Source organism: Leptodactylus fuscus, chromosome 2 (genome assembly GCF_031893055.1).
Source record: "Leptodactylus fuscus isolate aLepFus1 chromosome 2, aLepFus1.hap2, whole genome shotgun sequence".
NCBI lineage: Eukaryota > Metazoa > Chordata > Amphibia > Anura > Leptodactylidae > Leptodactylus > Leptodactylus fuscus.
The window spans coordinates 238171842-238190367 of NC_134266.1; positions in this window are offsets into that span (position 1 = coordinate 238171842).

The window sequence follows — 18526 nt, forward strand, 5'->3', positions numbered from 1 at the left end:
TTAGCTTATAGAGCATTGCCTACAATTGTATATCTATAGTTCTCACCTGAAAGCAGGAGTAAGGTTGGGTTCACATCTGCCACTGATGACCGTTCGGGAATTCTGTCCCCCATTTTGTTTGCAGGACTTTTCTCTCTGCATTTTTTGGGCTGAGACCCAACAGACCCCATTATAGTCCATGGGGTCAGTGGTTTTTCCTCAGGTAACCGCTTTTAAAGTACAACCCCATACATAGTTACGCTAGGTTCACACTTGCGTTGGGGTTTCCGTTATTCGGGTCCGCTTGGGAACTTGAAAAACGGGAACCCAAATGCAAGTGTGAACCTAGCGTAACTATGTATGGGGTTGTATCCTTTGAATGTAAACAGCAGAGGGCCAGATGTACTGATATTTTCTAAAACTTGACCATGTTAGGCTACCTTTACATTTGCGCCAAACTCTGTCACAATGAACGAAAAAGTCCTGCTCACATGACTTTTTCGTCCAGCATTAGCATGTAACATTGTGTATGTGTTCCTTACGTCCTCGAGATAACTAGCGCCAGTAATCTATATATCTAAAGATATGCCATATTTAGCATGTAGCTGATGCTGGATTTATTGCATCTACTGTGTGTACCCGAAAATAAGACAGTGTCTTATATTAAATTGTGGTCCTAAAGACATGCTATGTCTTATTTTCAGGGGATGTCTTATGTGCTTCCTGCGCAAAGATTGTATGAAGAAAAACAAACAACGTACGGTATCACAGCAGCGGCAGCAGCCGGCTTTCCTGTACACACGGAGCACCGCACACAGCGTCCAGCCGGCTGCTGCCGCTGCTGTGATACCGTACGTTGTATCCACTGTTCCTGCTGCTGTGGGATGAGCTGGGAGAGTGGACTCCCTGCCGCATACGATGCTTAGTGTTTGCACAGCGGGCATCTCCCAACTCACCGTACAGCAGCAGGAACAGTGGATACAAACGTATTGCAGCGGCGTCAGCAGCCGGCATACCTGTGCACATGGAACATCGTACACAGTGTTCAGCCAGCTGCAATGTTTTTCTTCATACAATCTTTGCGCAGAAAGATTATTATCGTATTATTGGGGGATGTCTTACTTTTGGGGGGTGCCTTATATTAGGCAATTCAACAAAACCACTGCTATGTCTTACTTTTGGGTGATGATTTATTTTCAGGGAAACAGGGTATTAAAGGTTTTCTTTAATGTTACACCCCCTATTGGTTGGTTTACTTTGTGTCAGGTTTCCGCAGATTTTTGGCACATATTAAGCCATGCTCTTTCCAGATAAACCACATTCTTTTCACTAATTTATTACATCTTGTCAAACAAGAAACAAAAGCGTGTGTAAAGTTGCAGGCCGTGTTTATGGTGCAGATTAAGTCTGAACCTCACCCTGAGCTTCTCTTTCACAGCATCTGATATGACGAAAATGGTGGGGAAACAAAACATAAAGGGGCACAGTCTTACTCTGAGCTACACTGGCATCAGATGTGCCACGCTTTCTAAAAAGAGTCTAAGTAATCTTGAATATGTTGAGTATGATCAGGGCCCCTCAACGGTCATCCCCAGCCATACCCTGTCTACTGTGCGCCCACCAGTTTACAAAGAGGCATGGGAGTCAGGCGCAGTTTATGGCACAAATTAGCCATGCTCAAAGTATTGTCCCTCTTCCTTCTCAGGCTAGGTTCACACCTGCGCCTGGCTTCTGTCCTGAATCCGCTTAAAAAAATGCAGAGAGAAAAGTCCTGTAAAGGTTTTAGGCAGGAGTGGGAAATAGCTGCAAAGTAAGGCTGGATTCACATCAGCACTTGCTCTATGTTGGGGGATTCTGTTCCCGAATCTGCTGGAAAAATGTTCACGTCTGCGCTTGGGTTTCCGTTCTCCATGTCCACTTGGGGATCGGAAAAACAGTAACCCAATCTGCTTAAAAAGAAGTTACCTGGAGAAACCTGTGGACCCCATACACTATAATTGTGTCCGTAAAGTTTCCGCTCAAAAAATTTGGAGACAAATGGATTTAGGGATGGAATCCACCAATGTAGAACAATTCCTGGTGTGAATCCAGCCCACACCTGCCTAAAACCCTTAAAGTATCCTGTATATCTATAGTAAAATCTCACTGATGAGTATTATAAAGCACTTAGAAGCCTTGTCACATCTTATATAAATTAAAGGGATTCTACCATTAAAACCTTTTTTTTGTGGATAAGACATCGGAATAGCCTTTAGAAAGGCTATTTGTCTCTTACCTTTAGACGTGGTCTCCGCTGCGCCGTTCCTTAGAAATACTGGTTTTTACCGGTATGCAAATGAGTTCTCTCGCAGTGATGGGGCGGTCCCCAGTGCTCAAAAAGCAATGGGGGTGTCCCCACCGCTGCCAGAGAAGTGTCTCCAAGCGCCACCTCCTTCTTCGTCCGCAGCGTCATCTTCAATGTCTTCTTCCAGTGCAGGCTCGTAACCTCTAGGCCTCGGGCAGAGCAGACTGCGCAGGCGTACAGGCCACGGGAAAATGGCTGCTTGCACAGTATTGTTTGCAGCCATTTTCCCGTGGCCTGTGCGCCTGCGCAGTCTGCTCTGTTCTGCTAGAAGTTACGAGCCTGCGGCGGAAGAAGACATTGAAGATGATGCAACGGACGAAGAAGGAGGCGGCGCTTGGAGACACTTCTCTGGCAGCGGTGGGGACGCCCCGATCGCTTTTTGAGCGCTAGGGACCGCCCCGATCGCTGCAAGAGAACTCATTTGCATACTGGTAAAAAACGGTATTTCTAAGAAACGGCGCAGCGGAGACCACTTCTAAAGGTAAGAGAAGAATAGCCTTTCTAAAGGCTATTCCGACGTCTTATCCACAAAAAAAAGGTTTCAATGATAAACTTTTCTCTAATTATGTAAACTTTATAAAGTTGCCATAGAGTGTCAGGTGTCAGAATATCGCTGAAGTTAGATTTTATTGGCAATCTTAAGTATAATCTTTCAATGGTTCGCCAATAAATCTATCACATTTTCTATATATATTTATTCTCTAATAGTTTGGACTATTATAGGCCTCCGCAGTGAATCAATGTCTCTGTATATTCTGTATAAGCATTATATAGCAGAGTTATACTGCCCTCCCCTGTTTCTCTGTGGAACAACTACCTGGTTCCAAATGTTTTGCTATCAGAAGTTATCCTACACTTACTTTCACCTGCAGTACGTTTACAAAAATTCTCTATTATAATATATTCTCTATATTATACAAAGTGCCTATTAGCTGAATCACTTCCTTTATTTATTTATTTTTCTTACTTATATTTCGCCATCATATTCCACAGCGCTTTACAGACATTGTCAGTCACTGTCCCCTATAGGGCTCATAATCTACATTCCCTATCAGTATGTCTTTGGAGTGTGGGAGGAAACCGGAGTACCTGGAGGAAAGCCACGTAAACACGCTTACTTTACATGTGGGTGTACTTTAATAAAAAGAAGAATGCAGACATGGAAAAATGAATTGCTTACATGAGCACCATGTACCGGGGCATTGCTATAGGGTTTACAGCGAGGCCCCAAAGGTCCCTCTGCTATGTAAAATATACCATTATTCTGAGTAGCATAAGGTACACTATGTGATCAAAAGTATCCGGACACCTGGATGAAAATGACTTACAAGTTGGTGGCGCCCTCCATCGGTAATGCTGGAATTCAATATGGTGTTGGCCCACCCTTAGCCTTGATGACGGCTTCCACTCTCGCACTCCTGAAGAATGGGCTGCCATTCCCCAAGAAACCTTCCAGCACCTGATTGAACGTCAATCAGGTGCTGGAAGGTTTCTTGGGGAATGGCAGCCCATTCTTCAGGAGTGCTGCACTGAGGAGAGGTATCGATGTAGGTCGGTGAGGCCTGGCACGAAGTCGGCATTCCAAAACATCCCAAAGGTGTTCTATAGGATTCAAGTCAGGACTCTGTGCAGGCCAGTCCATTACAGAGATGTTATTGTGGTGTAACCACTCCGCCACAGGCCGTGCAGTATGAACAGGTGCTCAATCGTGCTGAAAGATGAAAACGCCATCCCCGAATTGCTCTTCAACAATGGGAAGCAAGAAGGTGTTTAAAACATCAATGTAGGCCTGTGCTGTGATAGTGCCACGCAAAACAACAAGGGGTGCAAGCCCCCTCCATGAAAAACACCACCACACCATAACACCACCGCCTCCGAATTTTACTGTTGGCACTACACACGCTGGCAGATGACGTTCACCGGGCATTCGCCATACCCACACCCTGCCATCGGATCGCCACATTGTGTACCGTGATTCGTCACTCCACAGAACGTTTTTCCACTGTTCAATCGTCCAATTTTTACGCTCCTTACACCAAGCGAGACGTCGTTTGGCATTGACCTGCATGATGTGTGGCACCCAATCACCTGACCACGTTTGAAGTCCGTGAGTTCCGCGGAGCGCCCCATTCTGCTCTCTCATGATGTCTAATGTCTACTGAGGTCGCTGATATGGAGTACCTGGCAGTAGGGGGCAGCACAATGCACCTAATATGAAAAACAGATGTTTCTGGAGGTGTCTGGATACTTTTGATCACATAGTGTAGGTAGTGGCTCCAGATTCTGTATTGTGGCCCAGGAAATTCATGCTACGCTTCTACAAACACAATTTTTAATCCTTCCATCTACGTAGAAATAAATAGGGGCACCATGGAATTACTATAATAATGTACAGCACCATGGAATTAATATACAGTACCTTGGAATTAATATAATAATGTACAGCACCATGGAATTAATATAATAATGTACAGCACCATGGAATTAATATAATAATGTACAGCACCATGGAATTAATATAATAATGTACAGCACCATGGAATTAATATAATAATGTACAGCACCATGGAATTAAAGGTGCTAAATAAATAAATAATAATAATTGATGTAAATGCCCTTTCCGAATTTAAATAGGGAGGTTCACAAAGTACGTCTCCATCCACCATCCACATAGTTACACATGCTCATGAATGTTCCTCTAAATATGGCCATACACATTAGATTGCGTTTGGTTAAAATGGTCAATTTCAGCCTTTAGACAACAATTATTTGATATTTTAAACGCTGTGAATGTTTATTTGCAACCAACCAATGGCTGATATTGGTCATGCTGGATATTTTCTTCAACGACTAGCCAAAAATATTGATGTTTGGCATGGTTACTGGATTTTGGTAGATCATCAGCAAACTTGCCAAGACCGTACAAACAAGTTTCAAATTGACTGGATGGTTGTGTATGACCGTATATCACTGGCTTTTGACCGATCGGCAACTGTATAAACAATCTTATCATCAATCTTATGGTTATAAAAGATGAGACTCTACAACATGAATTACTGTACATGAACTAGTAGAGTCAAGATTAAAAATTTGTGACAAGGTATCTCGGGGATTTAGGAGTATGGCTGTATATCCCTGGCTATTGCTTGTCAGATCAATAGCCAACTTGCACAGACAGTATGATCAATCCTAACATCAAGGCACCTCGGGGGTTCTATGATCTCTCTTACCTTGTCTGTATAATTATGAGATATTCCCGGTTTCTTGATATCTTCCTCTGCAGTATTAATAAGTAACTGTACGGTCTCCTCATCCTCCTCTTTCAGAAATGTCTTTGTAGACAGCATGTTTACTGTAAGGAAAGAGAATATAATCATCTTCATGATCATCATGATCTCCTATGAGTAGGATGGTTATGTGTGTGTCTGACTCTTTTTGTTAGAAGGATGCCCCAAAAATAAACAGGGTTACCCCTGCTTGGATGGGACTAAACTGAAGTGGAACTTCCCCCAGCACCTCTACACGGTGACAGGTCTCCAGCTCCTACTACTAGTCCAAGCTCACAGATGGTTACATCTACTTGAGGCTATGTTCACCAAAAGTGCTGCAAACTCAACTTTTTCATCCAAAACATCAATTATAATCCAAACGTGTAGGATAATGATATTCTGTTCAATAAATTATGTTTTAATAAATTTGCATTAATAACCATCTTAAAAATTGGCGGGGAAGGTATCTGTGAACCAGTGTATGCTGTATAATCCAAAACCATATTACTCAGGCACGGCAGCCTCCATGAAAAATAAACCAATAACACACACACGTCAGATGAAGTTATATGAAGTTGCATAAAGGAGGTTGCTAGTAGTAACACACTGGTACATGAACAGGTTATACCAAACTTAATGGAGGCCAAGGGTAAATAGGTAAAGAAGGGTACAGACAAGGTGCTAGAAGGGTAATAGACAGGATGGATTCCTATTAAACCCTATGTACCTATCTCAGGAACTTTACCCTAATGGTAAATGACCTAACAGGAACCTATCCCTATATTAAGGCCACCCTATAAGAAAACCTGTGAAACACTCAGGAAAAGTTTAAAATGAAATGAAGAAATTGAGCATGCCACCCACCCGACATGCATGTTTCATCAGGATAAAGCTTAAACAACTCACCCTGACTCCTCAGGAGTTAATGGTGCTCAAAACAGACAGGCCTTGTATAGGCAAGAGATTTAGGAAATAACACTGAGCAAGGTAACACTCATACTCACTCATTCATATTCTAACCATACATCCCACATGGTCATGGTGGTAGATAAAAAGATAAGGAGAGTGGAAACCTGCCAAAAGTTTGCAGGATGACGGTCTCCTGGAGTGCTAGGCAAAGACCACCGTAGCTCAGGCCTCAAACGGAGTGCCGCCCCGCCTATGCTCCCATATAAATGGTCAGGAAGCGTGCACTTCAGCATGCGCAGTAAATACCTGACCCCCAACAAGGCTTCAATGTGCATGTGTGAAAGTTTGTAATTCGCGCATGCATACACCGAGCCAGATGCAAACTCCGGAGCAGGGATATGTAAGTATTCAAGAAGCAATGCCACGGAGACTAGCTAAATAGAGCTCATGAAAGGGAACATGAGCACAAGTATATATACCAAGAGGACAATGCCAAATCATTGTATATATAATAACCACACAAATGAAGATATAATGTGGAATAAAGGATATTTTAAGCCAGTATTTGATCAGGACTGAGATTGAAAATAGCGCAAGGATCAACAATTCACAGACACAGAACAAACCACAATGACTATCCTATCATATGAAAGAGGTAAAACTAAGTTGCTCATTAAGTCCCAAAGGTTGGACTGTTTTCAAACGGAAAATCCATTTAGTTTCAGTTTCGGTAACTAATCGATCCCAATCCCCCCTAACAGTTGGGGGTCTGATAATATCAATGCCAATGAATTTGATGCAGGAGGCATCACCATGGTGTACTAAACGAATGTGACGCACAATAGGAGTGTCACGATCATGTGCAATATCCAATAAATGTTCCTCTACTCTCCTCCTCAATTCCTGAATAGTTTTCCCAATGTATTCCAGGCCACAAATGCAATTGGCTTTATAAACTATTCCCTTCGACCGACAATTAATAAAGGATCGAATTTGATATCTTTGTCCGGTAACATTGGATACAAAGTGCTTACCAGTCATCATTGATGGACAGGCGATGCATCCGCTACAACGATGACACCCAATCACGGGTGATGGGAACCAACATTGATTACCAGAGGGCTCAACAAAATGACTGGATACAATCCGGTCTCGAACCTCACTCGCTAAACCATCATAAGTGGCTACAAGACGAATAACATTGCCATGAGGGTCAGGTTTCTTAGTTACATTGTAGTGCATATTGAAAAGCTCTGTGCAAAAGATGGTCAGGATACCCTCTCGCATGAAATCTAGATCGCAAATCAACGGCCTGCCTCTTAATTCTCAATTCTGCATCAAGTACTTCCCCTTTGGAATGCCTTTTTTCAGGGACAGTGGGTGGTGACTCTCCCAACGCAATAAAGAGTTGGTAGCAGTAGGTTTACGATAAACCATTGTATGGAGTTCACCACCCCCTGCCCTCGAAATTTCAAGATCCAAAAATGGGAAAGAACCAGACCCAATCTCAAAGGTAAAATAAAGACCAATGTCATTGTCATTTAAAGAGGATACAAATTGTTCAACCTCAGATCTAGACCCCTCCCATATGACCATGATGTCATCTATGTAGCGGGCTCAAACTTGGACCCGCTCCATAGAGACGAATTCTCCCTCACCAGTACCCAGCAAATGCTCCCACCAGCCCAGGAACAAATTGGCATAGGCTGGTGCGCATTGCGCAGCCCCTGAGCGGGTGGAAGACCCACCGGTTAAAGATAAAGTAGTTCCTGGTGAGGGAGAATTCCAAGAGCTTAAGTTCCCCGCCAATTTTTAAGATGGTTATTAATGCATATTTATTAAAAGTTATATTTTAGCTTTATTACATATCTATTCCTTTCGGTGGCCCACAACATCAATTTAAAAAAAAATGGCACACAGTAGATCCCATTATAGTCAATCGTGTCCATTGGGCTTTGTTCATATCTGCTGATTTTGGGGTCTGTTATTGGGATATTTTTTTTGTTCTTTTGATCCTCCATTGGACCAGAAGAATGAACTTCCTGGCATAGATGTGAACATGATACTGTTATTTACCACCTAAAAAGGGTCAGCATATGAGATCCAAGTGAATAAGTGGCAACCTCAGGACTATGTCCTGAAACGCGTAGCAATTGTTATTAGCGATATGCTGGATCTGCCGCTGCAGCTCCTCTAGGAACATGGAATGCAATTTTTTTTTATATGAAGAAATAAAGTGAAAAAGTTTTATATTATCTTCTTGTCCGTGAATGCTGGAGTTCTTTTCTAATTTATCAAGTCTTCACTGACCGAGGGAATCCATCGGTGTCCGTGCATCTCGGCAAGAAGTATCAGGTGATTATTGACAAGCTATTGGGTGAGCTGGACTTATATTTTTTATCTTTATACTTTCCTGGAGAGGACAATTTAACCCTTGATTCTTCAACCTCTCTTAAAGAATTGATGTCTTTTTTTTATCCTTTTTGTTCCTTGGTGATCTCATGGATCATATGCATACAATCGATATAATCACAATCCTTTTATAGATTGTCCTCTTCTCACCCCACAGCTAGGTGAACATCTTAAACCTTGGACCTTTCTTTTTCCACCTTAGTTACTCTAATTCCAAAGAAATCAACCTTTGATTCATCCTCCCCCGATGACTACTGGCTTACCTCCAGTCTTCCTTTTACTTCTCTGGAATGACTAGCCTATCCTTGTCTAATGAATTTATGGATTACAATATCAGACAGTCGTCCAATCCTTGTAAACACTTCTTGCTTAAATGTAATAATAAGTTCGGTTACTTTTGGCTCTTCATGAGCCAGTTGTGCAGACTCGCTGCTTTTTTCTCAAACAAATGGTGCAGCCATCGAAAGGTGATGTTACAGGCTACGAGTGTCTGAGACATTAAATGAGGTTGACATACAGACCTTTTTATTTAGCCCGAATTCAGTTACGTGACCTAAGGCTCTATTTACATCTGTATTGTCACTACATACAGTCCAGATTATTGATTTATAACAGGTCACTTTTCATCATGGTGTCATATGTGACGAAATCTGTAACAGAGGCTTCAAAAAATTCAACTGACAAGTGTGACCTGAGCCTCAAGGACAATATGTGTGTCATCTAATGTATTTGATAAAATGGATTATTATTGTTATTTATGGAGTACCATTAATTCCATGGTGCTGTACGTTATTATATTAATTCCATAGTGCTGTACGTTATTATAGTAATTCCATGGTGCTGTACATTATTATAGTAATTCCATAGTGCTGTACATTATTATATTAATTCCATGGTGATGTACATTATTATATTAATTCCATAGTGCTTTACATTATTATATTAATTCCATGGTGCTGTACATTATTATAGTAATTCCATGGTGCTGTACATTATTATAGTAATTCCATGGTGCTGTACATTATTATATTAATTCCATGGTGCTGTACATTATTATAGTAATTCCATGGTGCTGTACATTATTATATTAATTCCATGGTGCTGTACATTATTATAGTAATTCCATGGTGCTGTACATTATTATATTAATTCCATGGTGCTGTACATTATTATATTAATTCCATGGTGCTGTACATTATTATATTAATTCGATGGTGCTGTACATTATTATAGTAATTCCATAGTGCTGTACATTATTATATTAATCCCATGGTGCTGTACATTATTATATTAATTCCATGGTGCTGTACATTATTATAGTAATTCCATAGTGCTGTACATTATTATATTAATTCCATGGTGCTGTACATTATTATATTAATTCCATGGTGATGTACATTATTATAGTAATTCTATAGTGCTGTACATTATTATATTAATTCCATGGTGCTGTACATTATTATATTAATTCCATACTGCTGTACACTATTATATTAATTCCATAGTGCTGTACTTTATTATATTAATTCCATAGTGCTGTACTTTATTATATTAATTCCATGGTGCTGTACATTATTATAGTAATTCCATGGTGCTGTACGTAATTATAGTAATTCCATGGTGCTGTACGTTAATACATTAATCCCATGGAGATGTACATTATTAAATTAATTCCATGGTCATGTACATTATTATATTAATTCCATTGTGCTGTACATTATTATATTAATTCCATGGTGCTGTACATGATTATTTTAATTCCATGATGCTGTACATTATTATATTAATTCCATAGTGCTGTACATTATAGTAATTCCATGGTGCTGTACATTATTATATTAATCCCATGGTGCTGTACATTATAATAATTCCATTGTACTGTACATTATTATATTAATTCCATGGTGCTCTGTACATTATTATATTAATTTGATGGTGCTGTACGTTATTATATTAATTCCATGGTGCAGTACATTAATCCCATGGTGCTGTACATTATTATATTAATTCCATGGTGCTGTACATTATTATATTAATTCCATGGTGCTTTACATTATTATTTTAATTAAATGGTGCTGTACATTATTATATTAATTCCATGGTGCTGTACATTAATACATTAATCCCATGGTGCTATAGATTACTACATGAATCCCCTGTTGCTGTACATTTGAGGATTTACATACAGTGCACTAAATATACAGAACAAGTACAATACAACAGTGACCCCCTGGCACAGTGGAATTGAGGGTCCTGCCCACAAGGGTTATGATGGATCAGACATTGTGGTTATGGGTGTCTATAGGGATCCGTACTGAAACAAAATAATACTGTATGTTTGTGGTTGTGGCAATATTAGTTTCCATTAGTGATCTCCATCTAGCATGTACTTCTAGCGTGCAGTCCAGATGTACCGCTACAACATAACCCATTGTACAGTTTTTTTTTAGTGGATACCATTACATGGAATAGAGCCGTCTATTACACTATTCCATACTTTGATATTTTCAGGATACTTATCTTTGGATTAATGGACATGTTTATGGATGATCTAAACACAACTTATGATGCTACTAATGGACTTGTATGTGATAGATGGAATTTTATTTTATTTATGTTTTTTTATGAAAGCTAGAGAAAAGGATGATTTAAACTTTTATATTTTTTTTACTTTTATTTTTAGATCACAGGGGGTTATCTTATCGCTCATACAATATACTGCTATATACTACTATACAACTGTTTGGCAGTATATTGTAAAATTCACTTCAATAGGTTCCTGGCTGCCATAGCATCCTATCATCGCCCCTGATGACTTCCAGGGAATTCCAACCGGGACCAATATGGCGGTGCACATTGATTTTACTATTGCACATTATATTGCACATTTACTTTGATGTAATAGTACATCATGTTTTGTTAAGAGTTTAAAGGGGTCTTCCCATTAAAGACACTTATCTACTATCCTCAAGATAAAGGATGTGCCTAATTTGTGGGGGTTTGACTGCTGGGACTATTTTGAGAACAGGGACCTGTGTCTCCCTGGATGAGTAGTGCAATGAAAGTTTATGTCCATTAGTCTCCATTCATCCTTATGGGACTGCTGGAATTCTGTGCATCCATCCAAGACACAGGGACCTCTATTCTTAAGATTGGTTGCGGCCCCAACAGTTGGACCGTGTGGTATACTTTTCTTTTGTGATACCCATTTATATTGAATAACACAGTCAACTGCATTTTTTAGTACCATAAAAAGAAAAGTATGCCAACAAGCACCTTCCAGATATTGCCTGATCATAGTAATAGTAACCTCATCATAATGTCTGCTGAATGGTATATACTGTATGTTCATCTAAATAAGAGTAAAGTTACTATTATTACATTTCCATCAAAATTCTCATAACCTCACAGGCAATGCCTCACAGTCCTCCAGTTACTTCATTAGCCTAAAGAACTTGGTCTCTGTCAAACTTTCTATGAACTTTGCGGGACATTTAGCAATCGAGGGCAATGCACGGAGGAGTAATCAGTAATAATCTCTAGTCTTCTATTTACTGCACAGGCTGGGGTCCTGTTCCCCTCAGTCACCACAGGAAGACTAACAGAGGAGCATAAACTACAAGTGTAAATGTGTCCAGTCACTTTGTCGCTATGGATCATTTTTGGACTATTGTATTGCCTCTATTATTCTAGTAGGTTCCCAACTAGGGTTGAGCGGAAAGATCGGATGGCGATCCCGATCTTTTCCCGTGGGATCGAGGTCGGAGGTTATTTCCCACAATGCTTGGCTACTGGCCAATCATTGTTAGCTTTTTCCCACAATGATTGGCCAGTAGCCAAGCATTGTGGGAATTAACCTCCGACCTCGATCCCGCGGGAAAAGATCGGGATCGGAATCCGATCTTTTCACTCAACCCTATTCCCAACTATCATGGAAACAGATCACCATCTCGAATCGGGCTGCTCAGATTCTGCATTTAATAAAGTGGTTGGCTTACTTGTGTCATCTGCAAATACAGAGAAAGCAGTATAAGGTCCCACGTCTCCTGGTCGTTGTATGCCACTCCGTTTTGGATTCAATTACAAGTATTACTATCTCAACCAATGGACCCTAATGCTGTGGTCTCCATTTGGGACCTCTAGTCTAATGTTTGGTGGGGGTCTAACCGACCCGACCAATCACATACTTACTCCTTATCTTGTGTACAGAGGATAAATTTACTTTTAGAAATTATTTGGCGAAGAATTTTGAACCTGTATAGATTATAAAACAATATAGACAATCACTTTAAGGAAAATCTCCAGTCACTACATACTTACTGATTAAGGAAGCCCTTGTAGGAAACCAGTGATGTTAATTCTTCACGATAGCTGAACGGAAATATAAACCCCCTATATATGTTCATTTTTAGAGATAAGCGAACACTGTTCGGATCAGCCGATCCAAACAGCACGCTCTCATAGAAATGAATGGAAGCACCTGTGACACTGACTTTGCCGGCGGCCGGCCGGCGTCACAGGTACTTCCATTCATTTCTATGGGAGCGTGCTGTTCGGATAGGCTGATCCGAACAGTGTTCGCTCATCTCTATTCATTTTAATTAGGTCACATGATGCAGCTATCATAGTGATTAGTCAAAGCATGACTATGTGTATATGCCAAGTGACCGGTGTGTAGGCAACGGTAATCAGAAAGTAACACCTCCTAACCTGTGAAATATGAGTCATGGAGATAAGGCTTTGTTCACAATAGTTTAAAGTCTCTATTCTTAACGTCAGAATAGTGAACAACACTACAAAACCACAGTGGTTCCTGTTATAAGTGAAAGGTGCCCATTGGGTGCCAGTGGTATGTGTCATGTGATGGACTGGGCATAGCTTTGTGGTGTCCTTCACCACATCAGATTCTTTGCACTTGGATGCAGCCTGTTAGTATATAAAATTTTCCATGTGCTGTGTAAAAATTATAGACATGTGGAAAAAACGCTGCAAAGTAAATATCCTATCATAGATAGAAGTGATGATATTTCAGATCTCAATATTATCCAGTCTGTCTGGGACTACATGAAGGGACAGAAGGATTGGAGAAAGCCTATATCCACAGAAGATCTGGGCTTAGATGGCGGGAACAACCTCCCTGCCGAGTGCCTTCAAACATTGTCTGCAAGTACCGAGAAGAATTGATGGCAAAGGGCGAAGGTCACACCAAATATCGATGGGATTTAGATTTCTCTTTTCTTCACTGGCTTCAAAACTATTAACTTCTGTTTTGGAAAGCATTGTTACTCTGCACCTGCCTAAAACTTTTACACAGTACTGTTCATTGAGAGCGGGCATTGGTGGTGGAAAATAACGGTTCACTTGGCAAGAAGCGCTAAGCTATAGTGTCATTCATCTCGACGTCCACATAGAACTTGCATTCCTACCGAGCTCAGTCAATCATATGATCTCGCTCTACATACAGATCTGCCTGGCACTGCTGGAACGACACTGCGAATACAATCACATACAGTATATAGAAAGCCTGGGAAATACTGTGAACAAGGCATCCTTCCAAGGTAGGTGTAGATCAGTTTCCTCATTTATCGTGCATGTACTATTTTTGACAAACAAGGACTGTCACAGACTCACACCATTGATGTCCATTAAAAAAAAAAAAAACACAACAAACTGCAGAAAACATTGAATAATGAAAATTTTTTGCTGTCTATTGGGAGCTTTTGGGGATTCAGAATCAAAATACCACATGTGACCTAAAGGGGTTTTCCAAACCTCAAGGGTATTACTAGTAACCCAACCACAAAAATCTCCTCAAATAAATCACATCAATGGGACCCCATACATCAAAGTACAATTTCCCAACAAAAACCAAGGACATCCCCTTATCAATAAATATAGTAAGATTTTATTAAAGGTTAGTACATATATATATATATATATATATATATATATATATATAGATTGAAGAAAGGGTACTAAATGACAGGAAACACTCCAGATACACAGCCCACTTTTCCAGGAGAACAGGGAGGGATCCCCTGTATACATATAAGGGTGACTCCATATTTTTTGGTGGGAAATAGTACTACTAACTAGACATGAGCGAATAGTATTAGAAACTCTAGTTTCGAATACCTCGCTCCCATAGAAATAAATAGAAGCGACCGAAAACCAAGGGGTTAAGCGCCAGCCGCGCGCCGGCTGCTTCCATTCATTCCTATGGAGCGAGGTATTCGAAACTAAAGCTTCGAATACTATTCGCTAATCTCTACTACTAACCCATCCCTAGCCTTGCGACATCCGCCTGAAGACACTCCCTCCCGACTAGCCTAATCTGGAGCGGAGTGAGCGACTGGATGCCGATGCAGTACAGAGCTATGTCACAGAGCCATGCTGTACCGAGCCTGCTATGGGCCCTTCCTCAGATTTTATAGAGAGCAATGATCCTATGGGAGAATAAAGCACCTGATTGCCACTGATCACTTGGGCACTTGATTCCTCCATGTGAACACAGCTGTAGCCATGCATGTGCAGCCACTTCATTCATCTCTGTGGGACTATTGGGGAGGGACTGAGTACAGAGCTCTGTGTGCCCAGAAGTCCCATAGATTTAAATGAAGTGGAAATGTGAAAGTGTGACCACCGCCCTATTGAAATGGGGACCTCAGGACCTCCAGTCATCTCATCGGTGGGTTCCCAGAAGCTGGACCACCAGTGATCAGCCACATGTGGACATACACTTATACTTCTCTTTTATGAATCAACTGTGAGCAGCAAAAAACACTTCCAAAACTGCAGTGTGTGAATTGGCCTAAGGCTAGTTTCACACATACAGATTCTCAGCCAAACACAACAGTGGGATACAGAAGAGAGGAGACGTTTTACTTCCTTGTCAGGCCATTTTAGGCTTCGGTACAAAAAATCTTTCCTATACTACAGACCCGTACTGTACAGAGCCTGCTATGGGCCAGTCTGATATAGAAATTTTATAGGGAGTAATGTTTACATGGGAGAATATAGCGCCTCACTGAGGCACCAGATAGCAGTAAGTGTAGCAGTTTCAGGTCTATAGTATGAATCATGTGCCACTGCACCGAATTCTTAAAGGGGTATTCCCATACTGGCATTTCTGGTTAGATCCATAGGATATACCACTGTAGACACTGTTCCCACCACTGGCACCACTCTTCTTTTTAAGAAGAAAAATGGACCCCATTCTTGAGACAGATGCAGGTTCCAGAGCTGGGACCACATCTATTGGACATTTATAGTAACTGCTAAGGTTATAACCTAAAATGCCAAGCCCTGAACATTACAATAATAGAACGTAGCAGGGGAAGATGGACGTCTCTTCTCGCTGCCTCCCCCTGGCTCTCTGTGTTGTCACCAACTCCCCTCAGGAGAGAGGGCTGGAGCGTCAGCAGGGGAGACAGAGGAACGAGCTGCAAATATCTGAGTGCCACCTGTGATTCATTCACTTCTATGGGTGGTTCTGTCCCATTCCAATCAATTATCATGGAGTAGGATAAGACCTGCTCTACAATTATCGGAATGGTGCAGGAAGATGCGCGGAGGAGTCTTTTTATCAGCGCCAATTCTGCCGCGAGTCATTGTGCCAGAATCAGTGTCACTTTACTTCGTGTGAATGGACCCTAAAAATCTGTTTTTCCATATAATTTTAATCACTTTCAACACATTCAATATCTACCCCTAAAAATGTACATTTTCTGTACTATTAAAGCAAAATGTAGTGACACGTCCTTCCGCACAGTAGAAAATCCAACTAAGGGCTCGTTCACATCTGCCCCCGGTCTCCGTTCTGCAGGTTTCCGTTTCCTGCACAAAACAGAGGCAGGAGACAGAAACCTGCAGGACCCTTTCATACCTATTTATTTGAATGGGTTTGAAAGAAGTCCGGCCGTGAGCTCCGGTGAGCGTTTTACGCTCTCCGCCGTGAAACCGTTTTTTTAAACCGGACACAGAGTCGGACATGCAGTACTCTGTGTCCGATTTAAAAAAAAACGGTTTTGCGGTGGAGAGCATAAAACGCTCACCGCCGCTCACGGCCAGACCCGGTCTGACAGCTTTCCGTCTTCTGCATGCAGAACGGACTGCCGAACGCTAGTGTGAACATAGCGTTAAAGAACTCATGTAATTCACTATCAGTTTTCTACAATGATCAGGATGAAGTGCATGTAGAGAGGTGCATGGGGTGGTTCACATCCTAAAACTAAAGGGCACATACATTTACCAGCAGATCTGCACCTTGGAGTTTACCCTTTAAAATGTCTACTCTGCAGCAAACACTTAACAAAATTCTTGTGTAACAAATACAGGGTTTGTAGTGAACTCATCGCCAGTTTTGCTGAAGATTCACAATAATCATATAAAATATATAACAATACTGGCTGATCCAAGATTCTTGAGGTCATCTTAGAAGGTGGCTTTATAATATATCTCTTTATTTACATACATATACCTATATATCATACATCTACATATATTTACAGTTCTATACTCTATAGGTATATGGATACATACATATATTTATTTATATAGACATAGTATATAGGTATAGTATGCATATATACAGTTAAACCTTTCCCAAAGACCACCTCTTTGAGAAAACCACCCCCTTACACTATGTTCATATTTCAACCAGTTTGTATTCTGGTCCGGCCTTGTACAATGGATACATGTATAGTACCTACGTATATGTGTACATACAGTGTATACATGTATAATACATAGGTCCATGTTTACATACAGTGTATGTATAGTGCCTATTTATATGTGTACACAGTGTATATATGTATAGTGCCTAGTTATATGTGTACATACAGTGTATATATGTGTAGTACATAGGTCCATGTGTGCATACAGTGAATATATGTATAGTAATAATGGCCATGTGTACCTGCCGTGAATATATGTCTATGTGCACATACAGTGCATATATAGGTTCATGTGTACATATGGTGGTTATATATGGTCCATGTGTACACACTGTGTGTGTGTGTGTGTGTATATATATATATATATATATATATATATATATATATATATATATAGTACATAGGTGGTCAATGTGTACATACAGTGAATATATATAGTACATAGGTTCAGGTGTACAAGCAGTATGTATGTATAGTAATAATGTACATGTGGTGTATATATGTCTATGTATATGTGCACATACAGCGTCTATGTGTGTATGTATATATATATATATATATATATATGTAATAATGCCAGTATGTACATGCAGTGTATATATGTCTATATACAGTGTTATACCCCAAACCAACCACCACTCTCCCCCCCCTTACTAGCTTTGGCAATGCCAAATATCTATTCGGACGTGCCAATAAAGCTTGTTTGATTTGATATAGGTCCATGTGTACACAGTGCGTGAGTATATATAATATATATATATTACATAGGTCCATGTGTACATATACTTATCACAGGTTTCCATACATCTATATCCATCTCCCTATGTAGTGACAATACTGACATAAAATCTCCTTATAGCCTGTAGTCAGTGAATTACCTACTACACGTCCCCGCTCTGCTCCGGCACCAGGTGAGTTCTCCTGCCATTGACTACAGT